The sequence below is a fragment of the Callorhinus ursinus genome, unplaced genomic scaffold, assembly GCF_003265705.2.
Source record: "Callorhinus ursinus isolate GAN/ISIS: 27379988/994484 unplaced genomic scaffold, GSC_fseal_2.0 scaffold21, whole genome shotgun sequence".
In the NCBI taxonomy this organism is placed as follows: Eukaryota; Metazoa; Chordata; class Mammalia; order Carnivora; family Otariidae; genus Callorhinus; species Callorhinus ursinus.
The window spans coordinates 14,553,668-14,576,229 of record NW_027397083.1 but is presented as its reverse complement, the minus strand read 5'-3'; the positions used below and the strand labels follow the sequence as shown (position 1 = coordinate 14,576,229).

Sequence of the window (22,562 nt, the reverse complement as noted above, 5' to 3'; positions counted from 1 at the left end):
TCTTTCTTTCTTTCTTTCTTTCTTTCTTTCTTTCTTTCTTTCTTTCTTTCAAGATTTATTTATTTTAGAGAGAGAGCATGCACGCACAAGCAAGCAGGGGGAGGGGAAGAGGAAGAGAGAGAATCCTGAAGCAGACTCCCTGCTGAGTGTGGAGCCTGATGTGGGGCTCAATCCCAGGACCCCAAGATCATGACCTGAGCCGAAATCAAGAGTTAGCCACTTAACCGACTAAGCCACCCAGGTGCCTCAACACCTCTCTTAATGGTAAATAGGAACAGAACTATGGATTATGCTTTGAAAGTGGTCAAGAGTTACCAGCTGTAACAGTAAGGATATGCTGGTATGTTGCTATAACAAATATCACAAAGATATTAGTAGATTAACATGAAGGAAGTTTATTACTTTCACCCAAAATCCATTGTAGGTCTGGATGGTTCTCTGGGACATCACATGGTGCCTCGGGTATCCAGTCTGCTTTACTCTCATGACACCTCCATTTCAACAAATGACTCACAGCTCCCACAACAGAGGGAGAGCATGCTGGAAGGTCTCTCACTGAGAATTAAATGCCTTAGTCCATATATGACACATAGGCTATTGTCATATGACCCTGTCTGAAAGGACAGGAGAGCCGCATAAAAGCAAGCACCAAACAGCCCTACCACACCAGCCTCCCAGAATGCCAGAAAATTCCATCGGTGATTGTTAGGGTAAATTTCAAAAGTTCCCTGAATTAGCTTATCAGCTTTGGTTTAATCACTAGTACTTTGAAGGAATGAACAACGATGGGGGAAACACACTTTAAGATCCCTTCTTAAAACAACCAGCCCAGGGGCTGGCCAGGCAGGACAGAATTGTGTGGAAGACACTGGAGAGGCCCTGGTTCTGGGGAGGAATGGTATTTGAAAGAAGTGAGTGTCCGAAGAAGAGTTTCCAAGAGAAAAAGGGGCACCGAGAGACCGTAGAGCTGCTGATGCCCAACTTCCTTGCACTCTCCAGTTTGCCCCGGGTTGCCTAGGTGAGCAAAACACCTTTCCAGTGTCTGTGGGTGTCATCTGAATGATACCAAGTCTTCTCAAACCTTTGATCTTATTTTACTCATAAGATCTTGTCCGACCTGCCCTCCCTCCCTACCCTCTGAACACCACTTTGAAAAGAACATGTTGCTAGCCTAGGCTATTGGGTTCCCTGTCACATTTGGGTGTCTGCCGGACTGTGCAGACCGACATGGCAGAGACACACACTGCAGAAGGAAGTCAAGTTTGGTTTCAGCATGAACTGATTAGATCCTTGACATTTTCCAGGCTACTACTTCTGTTGTCCTGGCACACACAGGCTGAGGTAAACAGCCAAGACTGGGAACTTTGTTAGCATTTTTGAGCTGAGTGTTTACCCAAGTCCTATAAGCCATCTGGGTCTAGGGGATGGACTTGGACATCTTCTCCTTTGATTTCTTGCACCTTTTCACTCTGAGCTGAAAATATTTGTGAAGAGCCACTTCTGCCCGTAGTGGGTATGGGATGTTTACTCTCAGACTAACAAGTGTTACAAATGGGGGTCAGATTAGAACAGAACAAAGCCTAAGGGTCTGACCAATTGACTCTAATGGATTTTTTCTTTTTCTTTAAAATGGACTAACAGGCATGTGACTTTCTAGTCTGGGACGTGACTTTGGAGTCAGACTGCTTGAGTCCCTAGGCTGACTCAACCACTTACTGATTCTGTGGTTTTAGGCAGATTACTTAATCTTCCTGAGCCCCGGTTCCTTTATCTTAAAAATAAGGACAATTGCAAATTGCATCTACTTCAATAAATTTGAAGCCCATAGGGAGCACTCGGTAAATATGAACTGCTCTTGTTTCTGTTGTGCTGTAAAAAGATTCTGGGAAAGAGGTCTGGTAACTCGACAACTATGCCCACCGTTGTTACTGTCAGTAATAATCCTACAAGATTGAATATGACATACTAGCACGTACTTCAGTTTCTGCATCCATAAAATGGGACCACGGTTGCTGGCTTTTTCTACCTTAGGGGATTTTGAGATGCATCCAGTGAAGTAAGACATGCCTTGAAAGGTGAATATATCCTATGGGGATGGGAGATCTTGTCCAGGCTGGGCAAAGAATAGCAGCAGTGGCCATGGCGGTGGGAGGGGGTCATTGCCCATCCCGTGCCACTTATGCTGATGTTGCCTCTGCATGTACTGTGATGGAGGAGCCAGATTCTGTTGGGATGGGCACGGCTAGTTCTTTCCACACTTCCTGTGACAGAACCCCGTGTTGTTGAGAGCACTACTTTTTGATGTCCCCCACACCTCTCTCATGGAGTCCGAGGTGCTTCTGCTAGAGGTGGTCAATCTCCGAGGTCAATACCAGAGCCTGCTTTCCAGCTCAAGGACCACAGGATGAGCAAAGCCAGGTCCTACAGCAGCAATCCGAGAGACTCAGGGGGTGGGCAGACCCTCCCACCCTCTCCTATCTGAAGGGTCCTTTTGAGATGAGTTGCTGGGCTGCCCCTGGTTAGGAAATAGTTAGAAGCTTGCATTCCTAGAAGAAGGAAGGTGAGGCGGGGGGTGGGGGGGAATCACCGATGCTTTCATAAAACCCAGCATGTCACAGCTCCTGTTTAAGGGGGAAGACTCATTTTTCCCTAAGTTGAGAGTATTTGGGCTGGGATGTTGGGGTGGAGGAAGTGGAGGGAGAAATTGACCTTCTGTCCAGAGCCAGACAGAGATTTACATATACAGTAAGATATTTGAGGTTCTCAGTTGAGGGAGAGTTCTTTTGTTCTGAGCATAGAAAAACCAACTTTGGCTAATTTAATCAAAAAATAAATTAAAAAATATACACACACATACTATATCATACCACAGACACATACATATTAGAAAGCCACAGAGTAGCTCATAGAGTCAAATAAAAAGCTAAGGACTCTGGCTTCGTACAAGACAGGAAGCTGGGAAAATTAGGGTCGGAGAAATGAATGGACTCCCCATTAGGCAGAGGTCCCTTATGTCACTTTACTCAGGATTTGTCTTCCCCGGGGAGAGTTAATTGACCTTGCTTGGTGCCATGCTAACTACTTGACCTGCAGGAGGTGAGACATCTTGCTTTGGGCTTTGTTAGGAGGGTGAACAGAATGCTGAGCAGGCCACAGAACAGATGTCTACTACAGTCTCTGCTTTTTGTCATTAGCCTCATCACTATAATTAGTTCCCCGAGGCTGCCTGGATTTGCATTCGTCCCAGTGGAGTCAAATGCTTCTGTTTCATAGCATCCTTGATAAAATTCACCCATGCAAAAAGTGGATGACAGTCTTCTCACCCAAGACAAGATCTCTGCCTGGTCCCCCTGGCCCACCTAGAGAGCCGGTACTCGGGCCTTCCTGAAGAGTGCTACCCGCCTCGCCCTGCTTTCTCTTTAATAGCTCCACGCTCTGGATCGTAGAAGTTTGGGCCTTGAGGCCCCCGGTTGCCCGGCCTAACCGCTGTTTAAAACAGCAAACTAAAAATAAGTGTCCCCAGGACCGTTCATGTTGGCAATGACGGTTGGCCTGCCACCTCACCACAAAGACACTTGTCATTTGGGGGTTTGGAAAAGGGAAACACTTAAGTGCTAGTTTATCAGCCAAAAGAAGCTACAACCAAAAAAACACAACACCCGTCCCACCCACAGACTTCTGGTCAGAGTATCAGCTTACGGGGGAAAGTTTAGCTTGTTATAAGTTGAAGACATAGAGATGGTGCTTTATTTACACACTGGCGGGGCGGGGGGCAGGGAGAGAGGGGATGATGTGAGACCACAGCAGCTGCCTTTTGGAAGTTTCCAGGGAAACTTTAAAGAGAACAAAAAAAAAATTTTTTTTTTAAGTCTTAGAACATTTGCAGAGGAACAAAGAAGAAAATGTCTGCAATGATGTGTTATATTAATATTTCGGTGGGTCTCCAATCCTGGCTTTTAGATCAGGAGGAAGAGCTTAGGGGTGGATGGCATGGTATTGACCTTAACTCCTTTCCTGTCCCTCTGCTTGCATGTGGGGACGATGCCCCAAATGAAGTAAAAGTGTCACAGGCACAGCTGACACAGCGACAGGTCTTCACGCGCGCCATTCACAGGGCCTCCTTTATGCACTTAATTGTAACGTGAGGCGTTCCCCATGTTTTGGAATTTCTTTGCCAATGTCATTGTAATGGCTTTATAACATTTCATCAAATGGCTGATCCATAACCTTGGAAGCAGGCCCCAACATTAGACATGAAGTATGACAAGGAATGCTGTGACGGACATCTTTGTGCATAAACCAGAGCACCATCTGTCAAAGGGGAGTCCAGCCTAGCCACCTGTCAGGTGGGAGGTCTCTGCACTGTCCCCCGCTCTCTCTGGTAAAAAGCTGTTCTTAATTGAACAAAGTCTAATGATCCATTTCATAGGTTATTTCAATTCAATTTTTCTTCCCTCTTTCCCCTCTTCTCATGTCTCTGGAAGTTATTTCTTGGACTGTTAGCAAGCATACTGGAAAATTAAAGAGGACAAACTTTGTTTTAGGGTACTTTTTGCTAAGTAATAGAAAAACATGTGATGTGGGACTTTAAGAGCCAGGGTGAGATTTATGTAAGAAAATCAGACAAGTCTAGATATTGCTTTTAACAATACACCACGCACTCTTGTATTTTCTCAAAATACAGTTTATGTTGCTATTGTTTTACATGTCTCCATTAGGCGCAAAGTTAACTGTGTGCATGGCAATAGCAGTAATAACTCGTATTTTAAGGCAGAGAAAAGAATTTACAAGGCCACATTCTTTTTCCTCTAAAAACATCTAACCTTCCTCTCTTAGGAGCTCCTGGGGGCCCAGATAGTGATGTTATTCCTCTTTCCTACTTCATTTACCTAATCACCTATGCCTGCATTTTTAGGGTATCTACTAGAACGATGATCAAAGCAGTAACAAGAACGAACGTTAACTGAGTGCACTGTATGCCAGGTGCTGGTTGGAGTCTTAGCGTGGATAGATTGACACATTTAATCTTAGCAGAGGGAGGATGTCTAATGCAGATTCCGTGGGACCTTCTGAGGAGGTGGCAGCCACAGGAAGAGTGGGAGGAGACCGCTCTGGCATGGGTGGAGGGCCCCAAGTATGGAGGAGCATGGCCTCTTCTGCTGTGGCTGGGGGTTAGTTAGAGAGCAGGAACAGGGCATCAAATCCAGTTGAAAGCATATTAAGCAAGAGAGGGACAAGAACAAATTCTTATCTTAAGAAGACCATACACATTTTCCACTTGGAGGTAAATTGCAGGTGAAGGGGGTTGTGCTCAGAAGGCGTTGCTGAGGCAATGGATGGTGGTAGCCTGGACTCACGGGCTGCTGGTGGATATGGACAGAAGTAGATGGGCTCAGGATGCATTTTGGAGATAGGATTGACAGAACTTGCTGGTAAATTGCAGAAAAGAGGTAGGATAAAGGAGTAACAAAGGCCAAGTGCTGGGCTTCTTAGCTGAGTACCTAGGCTAATGGTGGTGCCATAATCTGTGACATGAAAACCTGGGGAAGTAACCGACTCCTGGGTAGGGAAATGGAAGGTTTTATTCTTACCTTCATTTGCCAAAATTGACACACTGACCAAAAATAAAGAACACAAAACTAGAAGCTTTAACTTTTTAGTCGTTCCTGTGTAGCAAGAAGAGATCAGACAGAACTAGGACTCAGACAGACCTAGCTAGGGTTCAGACAGACCTAGCTAGGACTGCCCTTTGCAAGTTGTGTGGTTTCAATCAAATTCCTTGGCCAGTCACCACTCGATGCTTCAATTTTCTCATCTCTAAAAGCGACTGAATATCCCGGGTCCCACACAGCTATTGATACAATGTACATAGAGCTCCTAGCCCAGTTTCTGGCACATAGTAACAACACTTAAACCTTAGTTGTAGTTCTTTGACATAACCTCCACAAGATAATGCTGTTTTATGCAGTAAATTATTCCTTGTGGGGGTTCCAGTACATGCCTTAGCCTGGGTGACAGGTTCTGATCTGGATAAAAAGCACAGAAAGGCAGTGGTGCCCCCACATGTCTTTTTACTTGCTGTCTGAAGTCCCACTTCTAAATGTCTCATTCCTTTGGCAGAAGGCTTTTTTCCTTACTGATATACCCACCTAATTTTTTATTATTTACTATTATTATTATTTTTTAATCTTTATTTTAAGTAGGCTCCATGCCCAATGTGGGACTTGAACTCATGACCCTGAGATCAAGAGTCACGTGCTCTATGGACTGAGCCTACCAGGCGCCCCAACCTTTACTAAATACTTAAAAAAGAGAATCATTTAAAGCATATTTGTCAATAATAGACAGTCATCATAATGTAGTGATTAAGAACATGGATTCTGGAACCAGGCTGCCTGGGTTCGAATCTCACTTTTGTCACTTTCGAGCTTTGTGACCTTGGGCAAGTTACCTGACTTCTTTGTATCTAAGTTCCCTCATCTGTGAAATTGGGACATTAATGATTCCTACCTTATGGAGTCGCTAAGAGTTTTAAAGGAGCTAATACATATAAAACGATGCCTGAAAAATAGGAAGCACTATGTAAGTATGCGCTGAATAAAGTACAAAGAGTTCAGGTATTAGAAACAGATGACCTTGAGAAGGCGAGAGAAAGGCAAGGGAGGACTAAGGAGTGCTGGGTCTCTGAGAGAACCAGAGTACGACACTGTGGGCCATCATGACAGGAGCAGACAGCAGACTTTTGTGCTTCTCAGTTTTGTCTTGTCAAGCCCCCAAAGAGAAAACCCCAGCATGACCCCAGTCCCAACTAGGAGAGCACAGTTTTTCCTTCCTTAGAAGCAGCCTTAATCTGGGGTGGGCTCAGGCAAGGTACCATGCATTTCTTCTGTTGCTGCGGGCTGTCCACAGAGCTCTCTCCCTGGGATCTGTACAGGACTTGGCAAGGTGTCCTCTACTCACTGGATTTGGCTTGAGTGCGTGATTTCCTATTGCTTATCAAGGTCTTGATGGAAATCTGGCCCCAAGAGTATTCCTCCAAAGCCTCAAGCGATGGTGATCATTTCTGATGTTATTTAAGATGGACTGGAGAGGCCAGGAAATGTGTAAGTTTCCTTTCTTGTCATCCTCTCTTAAAAGAAAATGTTTGGTGGGCTGTTCTATCTAGATGACAGTTGGCTTTTATCATTAATCTCCAACTGATCCAAACTAGGGACAGAACCTTTTTAGAAAAATAGGGCAGGAAAAAAGTTGGTTAGTGAATCCCTAAACTCTAGCAAAATCTAAGGAATACCCCCTGGATTTTCCCAAGTGCAATGAGAATGTGGAGAATACACTCATATACTGCTGGTGGAGTGTAAAATGGTTTGGCCACTCTGGAAAGCAGCTTGGCAAATTCTTAAGAAATAAATACGCAACTGCCATACCACCCAGCAATTGCACTCTTGCCCATTTATCCCCATGAAATGACAAATTAACTTTCACACAAAACCTGTACTCCAACGTTTATAGCAGTTGTGTTGGTAATATCCCCCAACTGGAAACAACCCAGATGTACTTCAGTGGGTATGAATGGTTAAACAAACTGTGGCATAACCACATCATGGAACATTACTTAGCACTAAAAAAGGAACGAACTGCAGGCATGCCTCAAAGTGAGTCAAATGAATATTTTGGCTTCCTAGTGCATATAAAAGTTATGTTTATAGTACACTATAGTCTATTAAAAGTGCAGTAGCATTATGTCTGAAAAAAACAATCTATATACCTTGATTACAAGATAATGTATTGCTAAAAAAGTGCTAATTATCATCTGAGCTTTCAGCAAGTCATAATCTTTTTGCTGGTGGAGGATGCCTTGCTGGTGACTGATCAAGATGGGGGATGCTGAAGGTTGGGGGGGCTGTGGCAATTTCTATAAGAAAATAACAAAGAATTTTACTGCATCCATTGACTCGTCCTTTCACAAATGATTTCTCTATAGCATGTGATGCTGTCTGAGAGCATTTTACCCACGGTTGAACTTCTTTCAAACTCTGCCATTGCCTTATCAACACTCTACATTCTGTGTTGTCATTTCAACTATCTCCACAGCATCTTCCCTAGGAGTAGGTTCCATCTTGAGACCACTTTCTTGTTCATCCATAAGCAGTAACTCCTCATCCATTCAAGTTTTATCCTGAGGTTGCAGCAATTCAATATAACAATAATCAAAAAGATTGAAATATTGTGAGGATTATCACAATGTGACACAGAGACATGAGGTGAGGAAATGCTATTGGAACAATGGCACTGATAGACTTGCTCAAGGCAGGGTTGTCACAAGCCTTCAATCTGTAACAACAACAACAACAACAACAACAACAACAACAATAAATGAGATATGCCTATGTTGACACAAGCAACAACCTGGATGAATCTCCAAAGAAGCATGTTGAGTGAAAAAATCCAATCCCAAAAGGTTATATCCTGTGTGATTCTACTTATGTAGTATTCTTGAAATAAAAAAATAGTGGAAATGGAGAATAGGTTAGGAGCTGCCAGGGGTTAAAGAAGTGGTTGGGGCAGGAGAAAAGTAGCTGTGGCTATAAAAATATAATACAAAGAACCCTTACAGTGATGGAAATTTTCTGTATCTTGACTGGATCAGTGTCACTATCCTGGTTGTGATACTATGCCATAGTTTTTGCGAGGTGTGCCACTGGAAGAAACTGTGAGTGTAAGGGAACGCTCTGAATCCTTTCTTAAAACTGGATGTGAATCTACGACTATCTCCAGATAAAAGTTTAATTTAAAACAAAAGGAGACAGGAGAAAGACTGTTAACTACCCCCAGACTCACCTTGAATTCTAGCAAGACCTAAATAATGCTCTTCAATTTTCCTATATTCCTTGCTCAAAGGAATTTCTAGTCGTAAAAAGACTTGACCAGATAAGAAGTCAGGCAAACGGATGTGTTCCTTGCCACACAGTGAGGTCTTCGGTTCACCTACTGTTTATTAGGTCACTCATTCATTCAGTGAACATTTATGGTGCCCCTCCTATGTACCCAGGACTGTACTAGGTGCTGTGGATACAAGAAGACAGATAATGGACTCTGTCTGACCTGAATGGAGCTATGTTATAATGACAGCATTTCATGGAGTGGTAAGTGCTAAGGATACAGTAGAACAGAGTAATGCAGACAGTGTTAGGGAAGGGAGACTCTTTTGATAGGAAAGTCAGGGAAAGTCTTTCCTAGTAAGTGTTTTGATCTGAGAGCTAGAAGATAGAACAGAACCCTAGAGCTGGGAAGAAGAGCATTGCTGTATTACCTCTAGAAAGGTCACTCTTGCAGTATAAAGAATATATTGAAAGGAAGCAAGAATAGAAGTGAGGCAACCACTTCACAGGCTATTTCGGTTATGGTTTCCTCAACTAAGGTTTAGCAATGGAGACAATGGCGCCACTTTCTGAAATGAGAAAGCCTGTGAGGAAGAAGGGAAAAGGTTTAGTTGGAAGAAAGAAATCAAGAGTTCGATTTGGGTATGTTCATTTTGATATGTCTTATGTGGTACATTGGGCCACAAACATTGTGCAGCCTCCTTCTTTTCCTCAATCCCAGCCGGTGCTCCATCAGCTCTGTGTCACTCCCCCACATCCAGACTTGAATGGTGGATCATCCTGCGAGGCCTCTTCCTGCTGGCCAGCAAGGGTCTAAGTTATGCCTATAGGAAGTACCGAGTTAGCAACCTGAAGGTGAACCACGAACAAGGGGAAATGGGAACTAAAAAGGAACCAGTCAAAGTCTTCATTTTTCCCTCTCCTATGGACTACTCAACGGTACAATATCTTCCGACACCTCTTCCAGAGAAGTCCCATATGCTGAATGAGCACAAATTCTGAGTGACCTGCTGGGTCCCTTGGCAGCGTTCTGAGGTGGAAGCCAGGATTGTAATGCAGCTCATCACATCATATCACACCTTCGCCTCTTTTCCTTTTTTCTTCTACACCCAGTACCTAAGGACTTGCACCTCTCGATTAAACTGTCAGAATCTTAATCCTTCCCTTGGGCTCTGTTTTATGAAGGACTCAATTAAGACAACATCCAAATGAACTACTAATTCGAGAAACATCAGAAGGTGCACAGCATTTGGGACCAGAGGATCATGCAGTCACATTGAGAGAGTGTGTGGATAGAAATATGGGTCAAAGAGCAAACCTGAGGCACTCTGAAGCCTAATGTTCAGGGGAAGGGGTGGGTCCAGCTGAGGAGAATTGAGAAAGAATAGTCAGTGAGGTAGAAGAAAATCTGAAGAGGTTATAGTGAATCAAGGCAAAATAAGGGGAGACAATGGAAACAATCGGGTGGGTCAAAACTAGCTGAGAGGTCTAGTAATGTGTGTGAGAGAGGAGACCATTGGGTTAGGGCCATAGAAGTGGCAGATGGCTTGATGAGAGCAGTTTCCATGAGGAAGTAGGATTGGAGTGGGTCGAGGAGACAGAGGGAGATGAGGAAGTGGAAATAGCTAATATCACAGACAAGTCTTTGAAGAAATTTAAATGGAAATGGGGAAGAAGTAAAGTGGGGAACAGCCCGGCAGTCTGCTTGCTGGACGCTGTAGCTGGTATACGTGTGTGTGTGGGACAAACATCGTGACTGGGATGCCAGAGACCTAAGTTCTAGTCCTTTTACTGCCATTAACCAGCTAAGGAGGCCCTAGGTAAATCAGTTCCCGGCCTGGGCATTAATTTCCTCATTTGTCAAGTCAAATATCTCTTGGATTCCTTCTAGCTCAGGAAAACTATGTCCTGTGGAGACGTTGAAGCAGACAGAGAAGGAACAGTGAGTGGGGGAAGCAGGATCCTTGAGATGATGATGAGAGGAAGGATTAACTAAGATGATGCATGCAAAGCACTTAGCACAGTGCCTGACATAAAAGGAAGAACATTTATTATTAGAAGAAATAGAGTAGTATTAATAGCAGAAACTCATAGAACATTGTGGTGCACTGCGCTACTATACACACAAGAAAGTGCCATTTGGATAAAAAAGGAAAGAGGAGACATAAGGATGGACCAGACCATGCCTGGCATGGCAGTGAAGATCACACTAGAAGCAACTTGTGGAATGAAGTGTGTGACAGATTTTAGGATGGCAGCTCAGAGCTGGTAACTTGGGCGATGGGAGGCTCCACCAAAATGGAAAGACATTTTACTTTAAGAAATGCTTTCTATCCCATGTAAAAGTAAGGTAGGGATACAAAGAGCCAAGAATAGCCAAGACCATCTCAAAGAAGAACAAAGTTGGAGGACTTAGCTAGATATCAAGATTTTTTATAAAGTGATAGCACTGAAGACAGTATGGCATTGGCACAATAGACAAGTGGGCAGAACAGAGTCTAAAAACATAGCCGTGTATGTACAGGCACTTGATTTATGAAAAAGGCAGTACCTCAGAACAGTGGAGAGAGGACAGACTTATCAATAAATGGTCCTGCATCAAATGGATATCCAAATGGAGAAATGAGAATAAAACTCAACTCCTGCCTCATGCTGGGGAAAAATCAATCCTCTGTGGTCTGTAGACTGTAGATGAAATCTTCTAGTGGATAACATAGGAGAATAGCTCTTAAATACCCATAAATAGGACACAAAAAAGTACTAACCATAAAGAAGAATATTTATATACTGAATTTTATTAAAGTTAAAAATCTTAGTTCATCCAAAGATGCTATTAAGAAGGTAAGAAAAATTAAAAAGTCAAGTTACAGAGTGAGAAAGATATTCTGATAACTGATAAAAGGCTCAAATTTAGAGTATATAAAGAACACTTACAAAGGAAAAGAAAGATACCTCATTTGAAAATAAACAAACAAAAGACCTGAGTAGGTTCCTCCCAAAAATAGAATAGCCAATGAACATGTGAAATGGTGCTCAACTAGTCATCAGGGAAATACAAATGAAAATTATATTGAGATATCATTAAACACCCACAAGAGTGAAAATAATTAAAATGATGAACAATGCCAAGTGTTGGTGAGGATGTGGGGCAACTAGAAAACAAACTTTGCCAGTGGGGATTTAAAATGATACAGCTGTTTAAGGAAAAGTTTTACATATCTGCTACATGTAAACATAACATGTCCAAAACCTGTCAAATCTATTCCCAGATATTTATCTGGCAGCAATGAGAGTTTATCGAAGACCTGCAAGAAAATGTTCTTTGTAACATTATTCATAATACCCTCAAGATAGAAACAACCCAGATATCCATCAAGAGTGCAACAAATAAGGACACTGTAGTGTATTCATAGAATGGAATACATACAAAATGAAACAGCTTAACAACGAAGATAAGTTAACCACTGCTACACTCGACGTTGATGAATCTCACACATACAGTGTGGAATGAAAAGAAGCTATTTACAGAAGACTACATATTGTCTGATTCCATTTATATAAACTTTAAAACCTAGCAGAATTCATCTATGGTGTTACCAGTTAGAATAGTGATCTTTTTAAAGAAGGCAGTAGTGGGAAGGGGTGTGAGGTGAACTCTGGGTGCTGGTAATGTTTTATTTCTTGACCTGGAAGGTGGGTACATGGGTGTGTTCTATTCGCAATAACTCAATAACTCACTTAAGATTGTGTACCTTTCTGTATGGATGCCCCACTTAAAACAGAGGGTTTATTTAAAGAAATGAAATTCGAGGGGGAACACTCATTTTAATAAATGACAAAATGTTCCTCCCCTCCTTGTTTCCGACATCACTCCCCCATTCCCCACTGCGTGGACTTCTTGTTCTCACCAAATGAGTCAGTCACAATGGAAAAAATTGAATGGATTTTCACAGATTCTTTTTTAAGTGTAATGTCTTTGTGAGGTCTTTAAAAAACACTACCTTCAGATAAAATCACCAAACCTTGCCCTCCCTCACTTTGTGGGTAAGAATGCTAAAATGTTGGGTCTAGGAACAATACTCATCCTGTGATCAGAGGGTGGATGTGGATCAGAAATTCATGCATTCATTCACTTGACAATATTTATGAAGCACCTACTGCAACTCAGATATTATTCTAGGCACTGCAGATGCAGCAGTGAACAAAAGAGAAAAGGTCCTGTCCTGGTAGCGATAGAAAATACACACAAAAACGAGCAAATGCCATGCAGAACATAAGGCAGGGGGTGTGGGATTGCGGGTGCCAGGGGTAAGGTTTTACTGCGTATAGAGGGTGGTCAGGGAAGTTGTCACCCAAAGGTGAGAGACCCGAAGGAGAGGACCAGTGGCTATGTGGCTGTGTGGGAGAGAGGTGCCCTGTGCAGACGGAGCCTGAGATAGGAGGCACAGCTGGGTGACCAGTAGGGCAGGAGGGGAGTGGGCAAAGACCAGAGCAGAGAGTGGAGCCGAAGATCGCGAGGCCTCCTAGGCTAGTCTTAGGGCTTCGGGCTTCTCCTCGGAGTGAGATGGGAGCTCCTGAAGGGTTCTGAGTGGAAAGAATGACCTGATCTGACTTAAATTTTAAGAGTCACTCAGGATGCTGGGAGGGAATAGACAGATGACGGCGCAGGGCAAAATAAGTCATCACAGTGGGACACAGGTGAGAGGCGGTGGACCAGCAGTGAAGACAGTGAGAACTGGATATACTTTATGGTAGAGATCAAAAGGGTTTACCGTTTGGGTTGTAAGACAGAGAGGAGTTGGGGTTTTTGGCCTGAGCAGCTGGAAGAACAGAATTCTTGTCACCCGACATGTGGGTGGGACAGGTGTGAGTAGAAGGTTCCGAAATGCTGTTTGCACGTGCTTAGTTTGAGGTGTCTACCCGACATCCAAGGGGAGATTATAAGGATGCAATTTGAGATAACAAGGCTGGAACTCAAAGAAGTTGGGACTGAAGATAGAACTTTGGGTGTTGGTGTCTAAAGCCTCGAGGCTGAATGAGATCACCTAGGGAGAGGATATGGGCAAAAAAGAGAAGTTGTCCAAGGAATGGCCCTCTGAGATCAGCCCTGCCCTAAATTCTTCCTTCAGCTGCAGGAAGGGGATATCTTTTTTTTTTTTTTTAAGATTTTATTTATTTATTTGACAGAGACACAGTGAGAGCAGGAACACAAGCAGGGGGAGGGGGAGAGGGAGAAGCAGGCCTCCCGCCGAGCAGGGAGCCCGATGCGGGGCTCGATCCCAGGACCCCGAGATCATGACCTGAGCTGAAGGCAAACGCTCAACGACTGAGCCACCCAGGCGCCCCAGGAAGGGGATATCTTCATGCTGGAGGGATTGGCCCCATTTTGCCTGGTGCCAGATGGTTGATTCATTACTGGTGTGAGTGTCCTGGCAATTGGAACTCAGTGGAAACTGACCTTCTCCAGTTAACATTCCTCCTCTCCCTGTCCCCAGTTCAGCTGAGGTTTGAACTAGCAACCTAGAGGCAAGCTTCTCCATCCTAGTACAGGTTTGCCAGCACCTGTGGCCTTCTCCTCTGGTCTTCTCTTTGCCTGTCTACAGGTCCAACCTCGGGTATTCTGCTCTTCCAGAAGAGTGCTTAGTCCTTGGACAAGCAAGACATCCTTTCACACTGAGCTAGAGACTGAGGGCTGGAGGAAGGGGCCCTTCAAGGCAGCAAAGGCTTGGATAGGAGCCGTCCTACACATTTTACCCATTAACTGAAAATCCTTTCATAATGTTTTCCATTCCCCTTATAATGAGTCATCATCTGAGCAGGGCCGCTGCTAGAAAGTTCATAAGAACCTTAGAGGATTTGATGGTTTGAGCAAAGAGAAGAAATGACTGACAGGAGCCTTGGAAGGCTGCAGTCAGAACCTCTTGCCATGGTTGCTCTTTATTTCTAAGACTAGATGACAAGGGAAATGAAGAAGAGTTTGGGGAAGAAGCTTTCGAGTGCCTCCCAGTTTTCTCCATTCCTCAGCTTTACTGTCACCTCTCAGGCTCCCTAGGACTTGTTTCAAGGAGCCCCAGCCAAGAAAAGCACCCACAGGAGGGAAGTTGGAGAAACAATAGCAGCAGAGATGGGGTTTTTTGACGTAAACTTTCCAGTGCCCTGTCTCACTTTCCAGAGACACCATCATTCTCCCACCTTAGCTGCCATTCTTTTAAATGATTCTAACATATACTTGGTTTCTCTACCCACTCCTTCCCACTCTCAGTTGATTCTTTTTTCCTTCTCTCTTCCTCTTTGTGGTAAAGGAACAGTGGACAGACATAGCTAATCCATGGCCTTTGAAGTCCCAGTTGGCGGGTGCCTGTCTCAAGGCCTCCCATTCTCCCTTTCTCTCAAATTCACTAGAGACTCTACTCTTTGCCTTTCTACCCAAGAGGGAAAGTGGTCCAAATAACCCACCACGTGGAAGCAGAAGTGGTGCTTATGCAGCTGGTGCCCACCTGTTTCAAGATGGGGTTCCCTCGAGTCAGCTCTGGGAACCCAGCACACAGCAATACAAACTCAGGAGTTTGAGATCCCTTTTCCTCTTATCTTCACCCAGGGTCCTAGAACAGAGAAGTAATTACAGTTCACTCTCTGATTCTTATAACTGGTAAGAAAGCAACTGTTTCTGCTGTGTCCAAACTCCACCTGCAAACACTTATGGAAGTCAATGGAAAGGGTGACTTTGTTAGTCCTTCTCCTCATAGTGTTCCCTACTCGGTATCAGGGCACTCCTCAGCAGAACCCACAGAGGCAAGAATTAAAAACAATCTTTTGTGCTAAGCAAAATTTGCTAAAGACATTGACAGTATTAGGTACATTTTCTACTCCAAAGAGCTACCTCATAGTTTATGCATCCAAGATTTTCATTCACTCATTTATTCATTTGACATCTTTTTATTGAATGACTACCCAGGTTTGGTGCTGTGTGCACCAAAGAACGGAGAGAATGGAGAATGGAAAGAATGGAGAAAAAGCAGATGTGTCTTACAGTAAAAGTATGGGAGAGGCAAAGAAATAAACAAATACATCCAAATTATTATACACTTTAGTAAGTGCTATGAGATATCTGTGGGCTCACAGCCCAGAGGGTGAGGTTTGATTCACTACAAGCTAAACATAGAAATAAAAGCAAGTTGCATGTTTTAATGACTTGCTTTTACATGTAACCTAGGAAATATTCTTTTTTAGAGAATCGCAGCTGGATTTTAAAATGGACTTGCTTGCCCCTGAATTAGAACATCAGCATTATCCATGATCTCATGAATGCAGATCATGTCTCCTGAAATGCCTTTCAAATGTTGTGGTTTTGCCTCTATGAGGGAAATAAATTGAAGAAATGGCACAGTTGCCCCAACAACAGCCTCTACTGGTTGTCTACCCAATAGCCTCTACTGGTTGTCTCACCGGCCCCCTTTTCCATGATCTCGTGTAATGTCTGGGGAGGTCTTTGTGACATTGTCCCTGAGAGAATGGTCTAAAACTCACTATCTGGAACTTGTTTGGGAAAAAAAAAGGGGGATAATGTCATCTTCTTACGAGAGATGATGTTATGAAGGTCCAAAGAAAGCAATGTAGGTTGACACTTTCTCTTTTTATATTACTTTCCTGGACTTAGAGAATGAAATCTATACCGTAGTCCTTTGCTTGCCCTTATTTTAGCTCTGTTTTAGTTCTAGGGAAAGCTCTATATTTGACCCAGCTTGACACAAATCTCATCAGCACAGGCCTTGCTGACCTGCTTCAGCTCTTTGCCTTTCTTCTATATCACTGCTGACAAATGTAGACTCTTATGGGTGGTGCTTTCCCTAACAACACACATCAAGCTGAACATAAGAGAGATGCCACAGTGACTGGATCATGTTTTTAAGATTAGTTCCTGAACTGGTTTTCAGTCTTTCCATGTCCACTGTCATATTGATGGTGTCCTTACCACCTTTGCTGCCTACGAGTTCCGTCCTGGGAAAACTTTCTATCAACTGATTTGATCTTCAACCTGCCTGCTCTGCATCTCAGCCTTGGACTAACACTCTCCCTTGTGAGCTAGTGTGATGGTCTTTTGTGCTGAGCTGCTCAGCATCTTTTGTTAGGGAGAAGCCATTCTTCTCTGTTCTCTTCTCTTCTTTCTCTTCTCTTCTCTTCTCTTCTCTTCTCTTCCTTTCCCTTCCCTTCCTTCCCTTTCCTACCCCTCCCCTCCCTTCCCCTCTCTTCTCCTCTCCTCTCCTCCCCTCTCCTCCTCCTCTTCTCTCTCTCTCTCTCTCTTCCTATAGGTGCTAAGCCACAGGGTCTAGTATACATCCAGCTGCAAGAGTGGGAGTGAGAAAAATCACACAATTCTAATTTGAATCTATCTGACTCTAAAGTTTAACCAGTACATAATCCTATTGGTGAAAACTGGGTGGAAATAGTTAGAACATGTCTGGGCTGATAAGCTCTGTGGTTGAAAGAAATGAGGAAAGAACCAACTGACCATTGTAGGTAACATAGCAGCCAGTGGCCAATCCACCTAGAAAGGCCAATGAGGATGGTTCTCCACTGTAGAGTAATGTGTCTTGATACAATCATCTCTTTTGTATTTCCTGATCAACTATAATTGCATCTAGAACCTGCTGCTGAATTCAGCACTTCTGGGGATGAGCCCATGTCTGAACAATAGCTGTCATCTAAAGAATCTTTTGGGGGAGTGATTATGCCACTAGTTGCCTAGTAGAATATATTGTCGTCAAAGGAATCTTTCTGGACGGGCACGTAACACTTTAAGAAAACCCAATGTGAAAGGTTTAGTAAACTGGAAAGTGACTATCTGCTTTCAAACAGGAGTACCATGTAGCTTTTTTAAACCTAGAACAAAAATATTACCTGCTGGAACACATTATTTTTCACAAAAAAATTAAGAATAACTCCAAAATAAACAAACAAAACCAAAAAAGTGACTCCACTTATGGGAAGGTGGATAGATATATTTTTCCCTGGAGGAACAAGTGAAAAATACAACAAAAAAACCCTGGACAGCAAATATCAAAAATGTTTAAGAAGACTTTAAAATGCGAGAGAGGAAGGCAGATTGTCTAGGAACATTGGGACCCATGGAACAAAACATTGGTGAGTTTTCATCTCATATATTCCAGACTTGGAGCCGAAAAGTTGGCGACCTGGAAATGCCAACAGGCACAGACAAAAAAAGCCACAACAAAAGTCTGCTCCCTCTGGCCAAAGTTGTAGGAAATGAATAGCCTAGGAAGATAGAAAACTTTTAGATAATAACAGCTCTACTCTAGCCAAACACCACAAAAAAATAAAAACTATGACCCAACTCCCACTCATACCAGCAAAGATCTAGTGAAAAGCTTAGACTCTACCTTCACCAGGCTGCAGCAAGGCCCCCTAACACTATACCCCTACCTCCCCAACTCCCTCTCAGGGTGGTGTTAGCAAAAGCTAAGTAGGGAACCAGGACTTTCATCCAGCCAGGTGGTAATCAGAACCCTATTACAGTATCAGTGGAGACCAGTGGGAAGCCTAGCTCTGCCTCCCCACTCAGCAGTAATGAGGTGCCACCACTGGTCCCCCAAACAGGAGTGGTGTTAGAGGAGGCCTAGCGAAGAATCAGCCCTTCCACTGTCGCAGTGTGGGACCACTCTTCCTATGGTACTACTGGAGGCTACCTGGGAAACATCAATGAGACACTCCTACTCCTCCTAACCAGGGAGATATAGGTGAACACTAGTAGGGAGTTGGAACACTCACTTTTGGCCAGCAATAATGAGGAGACCCCCTTGGATATCAGCAGAGGTCAAGTGGGAAACATGGCAGTAATGAGACAGTGACCCTACCCTCTTCTTCTGCCAGAAAGATGTCAGCAGAAGCCAGCCAAGACAGAAGGCTTCAGTAAGATCCAGAGTCTTAGAATATTCAAACATCTAGGTTTCAATACAAATCACTCATCACACCAGGAACCAGGAAATCTCAAACTGAATGAAAAAAAGAAAATCAATAAATACCCTCACCCAGATGACAGAAATATAAGAATTATCTGACAAAGATTGTATGGTAATCCTCATAAAAGTGCTTCAAGGAGCAATTAGGAACATATTTGAAACAAATGAGAGTATGTAATGTCTCAGCAAAGCAATAGGAAGTCTCAGCAAATAAATAAAAATATAAAGAATCAAATGGAAATTTTAGAACTGGAAAAATATGATACCTGAAATAGCAACTCAGTGGATGAGCTTGACAGAAGAATGGGGAGGACAAAAGAATCAGTAAACTGGAGGATGGAGCAAGAGAAATTACCCAACCTGAACAACAGAGAGATATATCCTGGGAAATGCAAAACCAAAAATGAACAGAGCCTCGGGGTCAGTGAAACTGTAACAAAAGATTTAGCATTCATGTCATCAGAGTCCCAGAAGAAAAGAAAGAGAAAAGAAAAAAAAAAAAAAAAAAAAAAAAAGTACTAAAGCCTGGAAACCTCCCAAATTTGGCACAAGATACAAATCCACGGATTCAAGAAGCTGAGAAAACTCCCAAGTAAGATAACTCAAATAAATCCACTCTAAGATACACCACAGTCAAACTTCTGAAAACTAAAGACAAAGAATCTTGCAAATAAGAGAGAAGCAGTGCCTTACCTACAAAGGGAAAACAATTCAAATGACAGTGGATTTCTCATCAGAAACCATGGAGGACAAAATGAAGTAACACATTTTCCAAGTGCTGAAAGAAAAGAATTGTCAACACAAAATCTTATATTCTACAAAGATATCCTTTAGTAACAAAGAGGAAATCAAAACATTCTCAGATAAAGAAAAACAAGAGAATTTCTCACCAGCCTTACCCTGAAAGAATGGCTAAAGGAATTTCTGTAAACAGAAAAGAAATGATAAAAGAAGGAATCTTGGAACACCAGGAAAGAAGAATGGACATGGAAGCACACATGTGAGTAAATACAATAGACTTTTCTTCTCCTTTAGAGATTTCTAAATTATATTTGATAGTTGATGCAAAAATTATAACATTGTTTGGTAAGGTTCTAAATGTACGTAAAGGAGGGACACCTGGTGGCTCACTTGGTTAGGCATCTGACTTTGGCTCAGGTCTTGATCTCAGGGTCCTATCGAGCCTCAAGTGGGACTCTGCACTCAGCTGGGAGTCTGCTTCTCTCTCTCTCTTTCTCTCTCTCTCTCCCACCGCCCCGTTCGTGTGCTGTCTCTCTCACTCACTCTCTTAAACAAATAAATAAAATCTTTTAAAAATCAATAAATAAAATTAGAAGTGGGGAAATACTTGAACAGACAATTTACCACATAAAATATCAGATACCAAGTAAGCACATGAAAAATTTCTCAATATTCTCAGTCATTAGGGAAATGCAAATTACATTATATTGAAATATCACTACGCACGTATTAGAATGGCTAAAATGAAAAGTGTCTGGCCATACCAAGGGTTGATGAGGATGTAGAGAAACTAGAACCCTCACAGAGGACTGGTGGGAATTCAAAGTTGTATAAACACTTTGGGAAACAGTTCAACTGTTTGTTAAAAAGTTAAACACACGCCTAGTGTGTGATCCAGCCATTCTATTCCCGGATATTTGCCCAAGATAAATGAAAGCATATAACCATATAAAGACCTAGCAGTTTTATTTTTAATAACCCCAAGGTGGAAACCATTCAAATGTCCATCAACAGGTGTGTGGGTGAACAGTTATCAAATGATTACACAGCAACAAAAGGGAGTGAATTATTGATGCACATTTCAAATGGATTGATGTCAAAATAATTTTACTGAATGAAATAAGCCAGACAAGCAAGAATCCATAATGTTTGGTTCTATTTACATAAAATCCTAGAAAATGCAGAAGGCAGAATAGTGGTTGTGTGGGGACAGGGTTGAAGGACAGATGGGGAGAGATGGGAAGGAGGGATTATAAAGGAACATGAGTAAATTTTGGCAGGTGATGAATGTGTTCTTTATCTTGATGGTAGTGATGGTTTCATGGGCCTATACATATGTTAAAGTGTATCAAACTGTATGCTTTAAATGTGTGCAGTTCATTGTAGGACAATTATCAAAAACGCACTATTTAAAAAAGTCTATGATAATAAAGTTTTGACCATCGATTACAATTATTACAGAACTCTACCTCAAGTTGTATTTGTTGAGCATCTGTCTGATGCTATCAGCTATAATCAAACCACAGAATAACAGTAATGTAAAAATCTGATAGTTTTAGATTTCTTCCAAAGCCATCAAAATTAATTGTAACACTTGACGGGTTTGAAGGAGTTCAGATAATTATCAAAAAGATAATTCAAAGATACTCTTTCCTGAGAAAGTATAGAGACTTTTAATTTGGGGATATAACGGTTATTGGAAATTTGTTATAATGAAATCAAAGAAATAGAAACAACTTTTTAATGAGGGAAGGAAGGCTCCAAAATTAGAACTCTCTATTTAAAATAGTATTTGGCTGGGAGGAGTAGGAAACCTGGAATTTGTCTGGTCCCAGGAATTCAGCTGAATAGGGATCAAACCATTCTGAACACCTACGAACTCAACAGGAGATCGAAGAAAAGAATAGCAACAACTCTCTGAACAGAAAAGCGACCACTTACTGGAAGGTAGGACGTGCGGAGAAGTGAATCCGAGGCGATATTCGGGAGGATAGATGGCGGGGGAGGGGGCCTCTGCCCGCCGCTACCAGCAAGTGATAGAGCGGCGGAGCACAAAATCGGAACTTTTAGAAGTCGGCTCCGCTGAGGGACGTTGCTCCAGTGGCTAAGCTGGGGGTGGAACCCTCGCGGGACAGTGTGGTCTCAGGACCCTCGGGGTCACAAAAAGACCGGGGGTGCCTGAATGCAGCAGACCTTCCAGGTATCGGAGCAGGGAAGTGGGCTGCAGAGACGGAGACAAGGTGCAGGCTCTCAGCTCGGGGTTGCCATAAACTGTGATCCGCGGCCCAGTCAGGCCACTGCTCCTCCAGCAGGGACCCAACAAGCAACAGAGCTGAGGAGACTCCCCTTCCTCCCCCGGGAGGAGCGGCGCAGGAGCGCACCACAGGGATCTGCTGGGTTTGGAGACTCCACACGGGGTCGGGTGCCAGAGATAGAAATGCTTGTTCACAGGCCGGGTGAGCAGAGAGTGCGGCCGGAGATGAGAATGACTGACTGCTTTTCTCTGGGGGTGCACTGAGGAGGGGGCCCCGAGTTCTCGGCTCCTCTGGGCAGAGATTGGGAGGCCACCATTTTCACTCTCGTCCTCCAAGGCTGTACCGAGAGCAGAGAACAAAAGCTCCCGGGAGCAAACCTGAGCAGATTACAGATTATTTAGCCCGGACTGGCAAGGGCGGGGCAATTCTGCCTCCAGCAAAGACATTTGGGAACCACAGCAACAGGCCCCTCCCCCAGAAGATCAGCACGAACAGCCAGCAAGCCAAGACCAAGTTTACCAATCAATGAGAACGGTAGAACTCCAGTGCTAGGGGAATACTGCACATAGAATTCATGGCTTTTTTACCATGATTCATTAATCTTTCAAAGTTAATTTTTTTTAACTGTTTTTTTTTTGAATTTTTGAATTTTTCTTTTTCCCTTTTTCCTTTTTCCAACCAACATCTTATCAATCCCTTTTTTAAAAAAA

The 22,562-nt window shown here is 43.1% G+C and overlaps 1 long non-coding RNA gene across 9 annotated transcripts in view; it reads right to left on the bottom strand.

Moving 5' to 3' along the window:
* The window catches only part of LOC112829149 (uncharacterized), an 88,463-nt gene that overhangs the window by 38,877 nt on the left and 27,024 nt on the right, over nt 1-22,562 (bottom strand). For 5 of the 9 annotated variants that reach the window (XR_012381834.1, XR_012381832.1, XR_012381836.1 and 2 more), the window contains one exon: nt 15,377-15,481. The exons of 2 other annotated variants lie outside the window; for them this stretch is intronic. This is a non-coding gene — a long non-coding RNA (uncharacterized lncRNA). Of the gene's footprint in view, nt 1-3,731; nt 4,512-15,376; nt 15,482-22,562 lie in introns of those variants that run through there. 2 more of the 9 variants (XR_012381835.1, XR_003209669.2) reach the window with 1 other exon arrangement.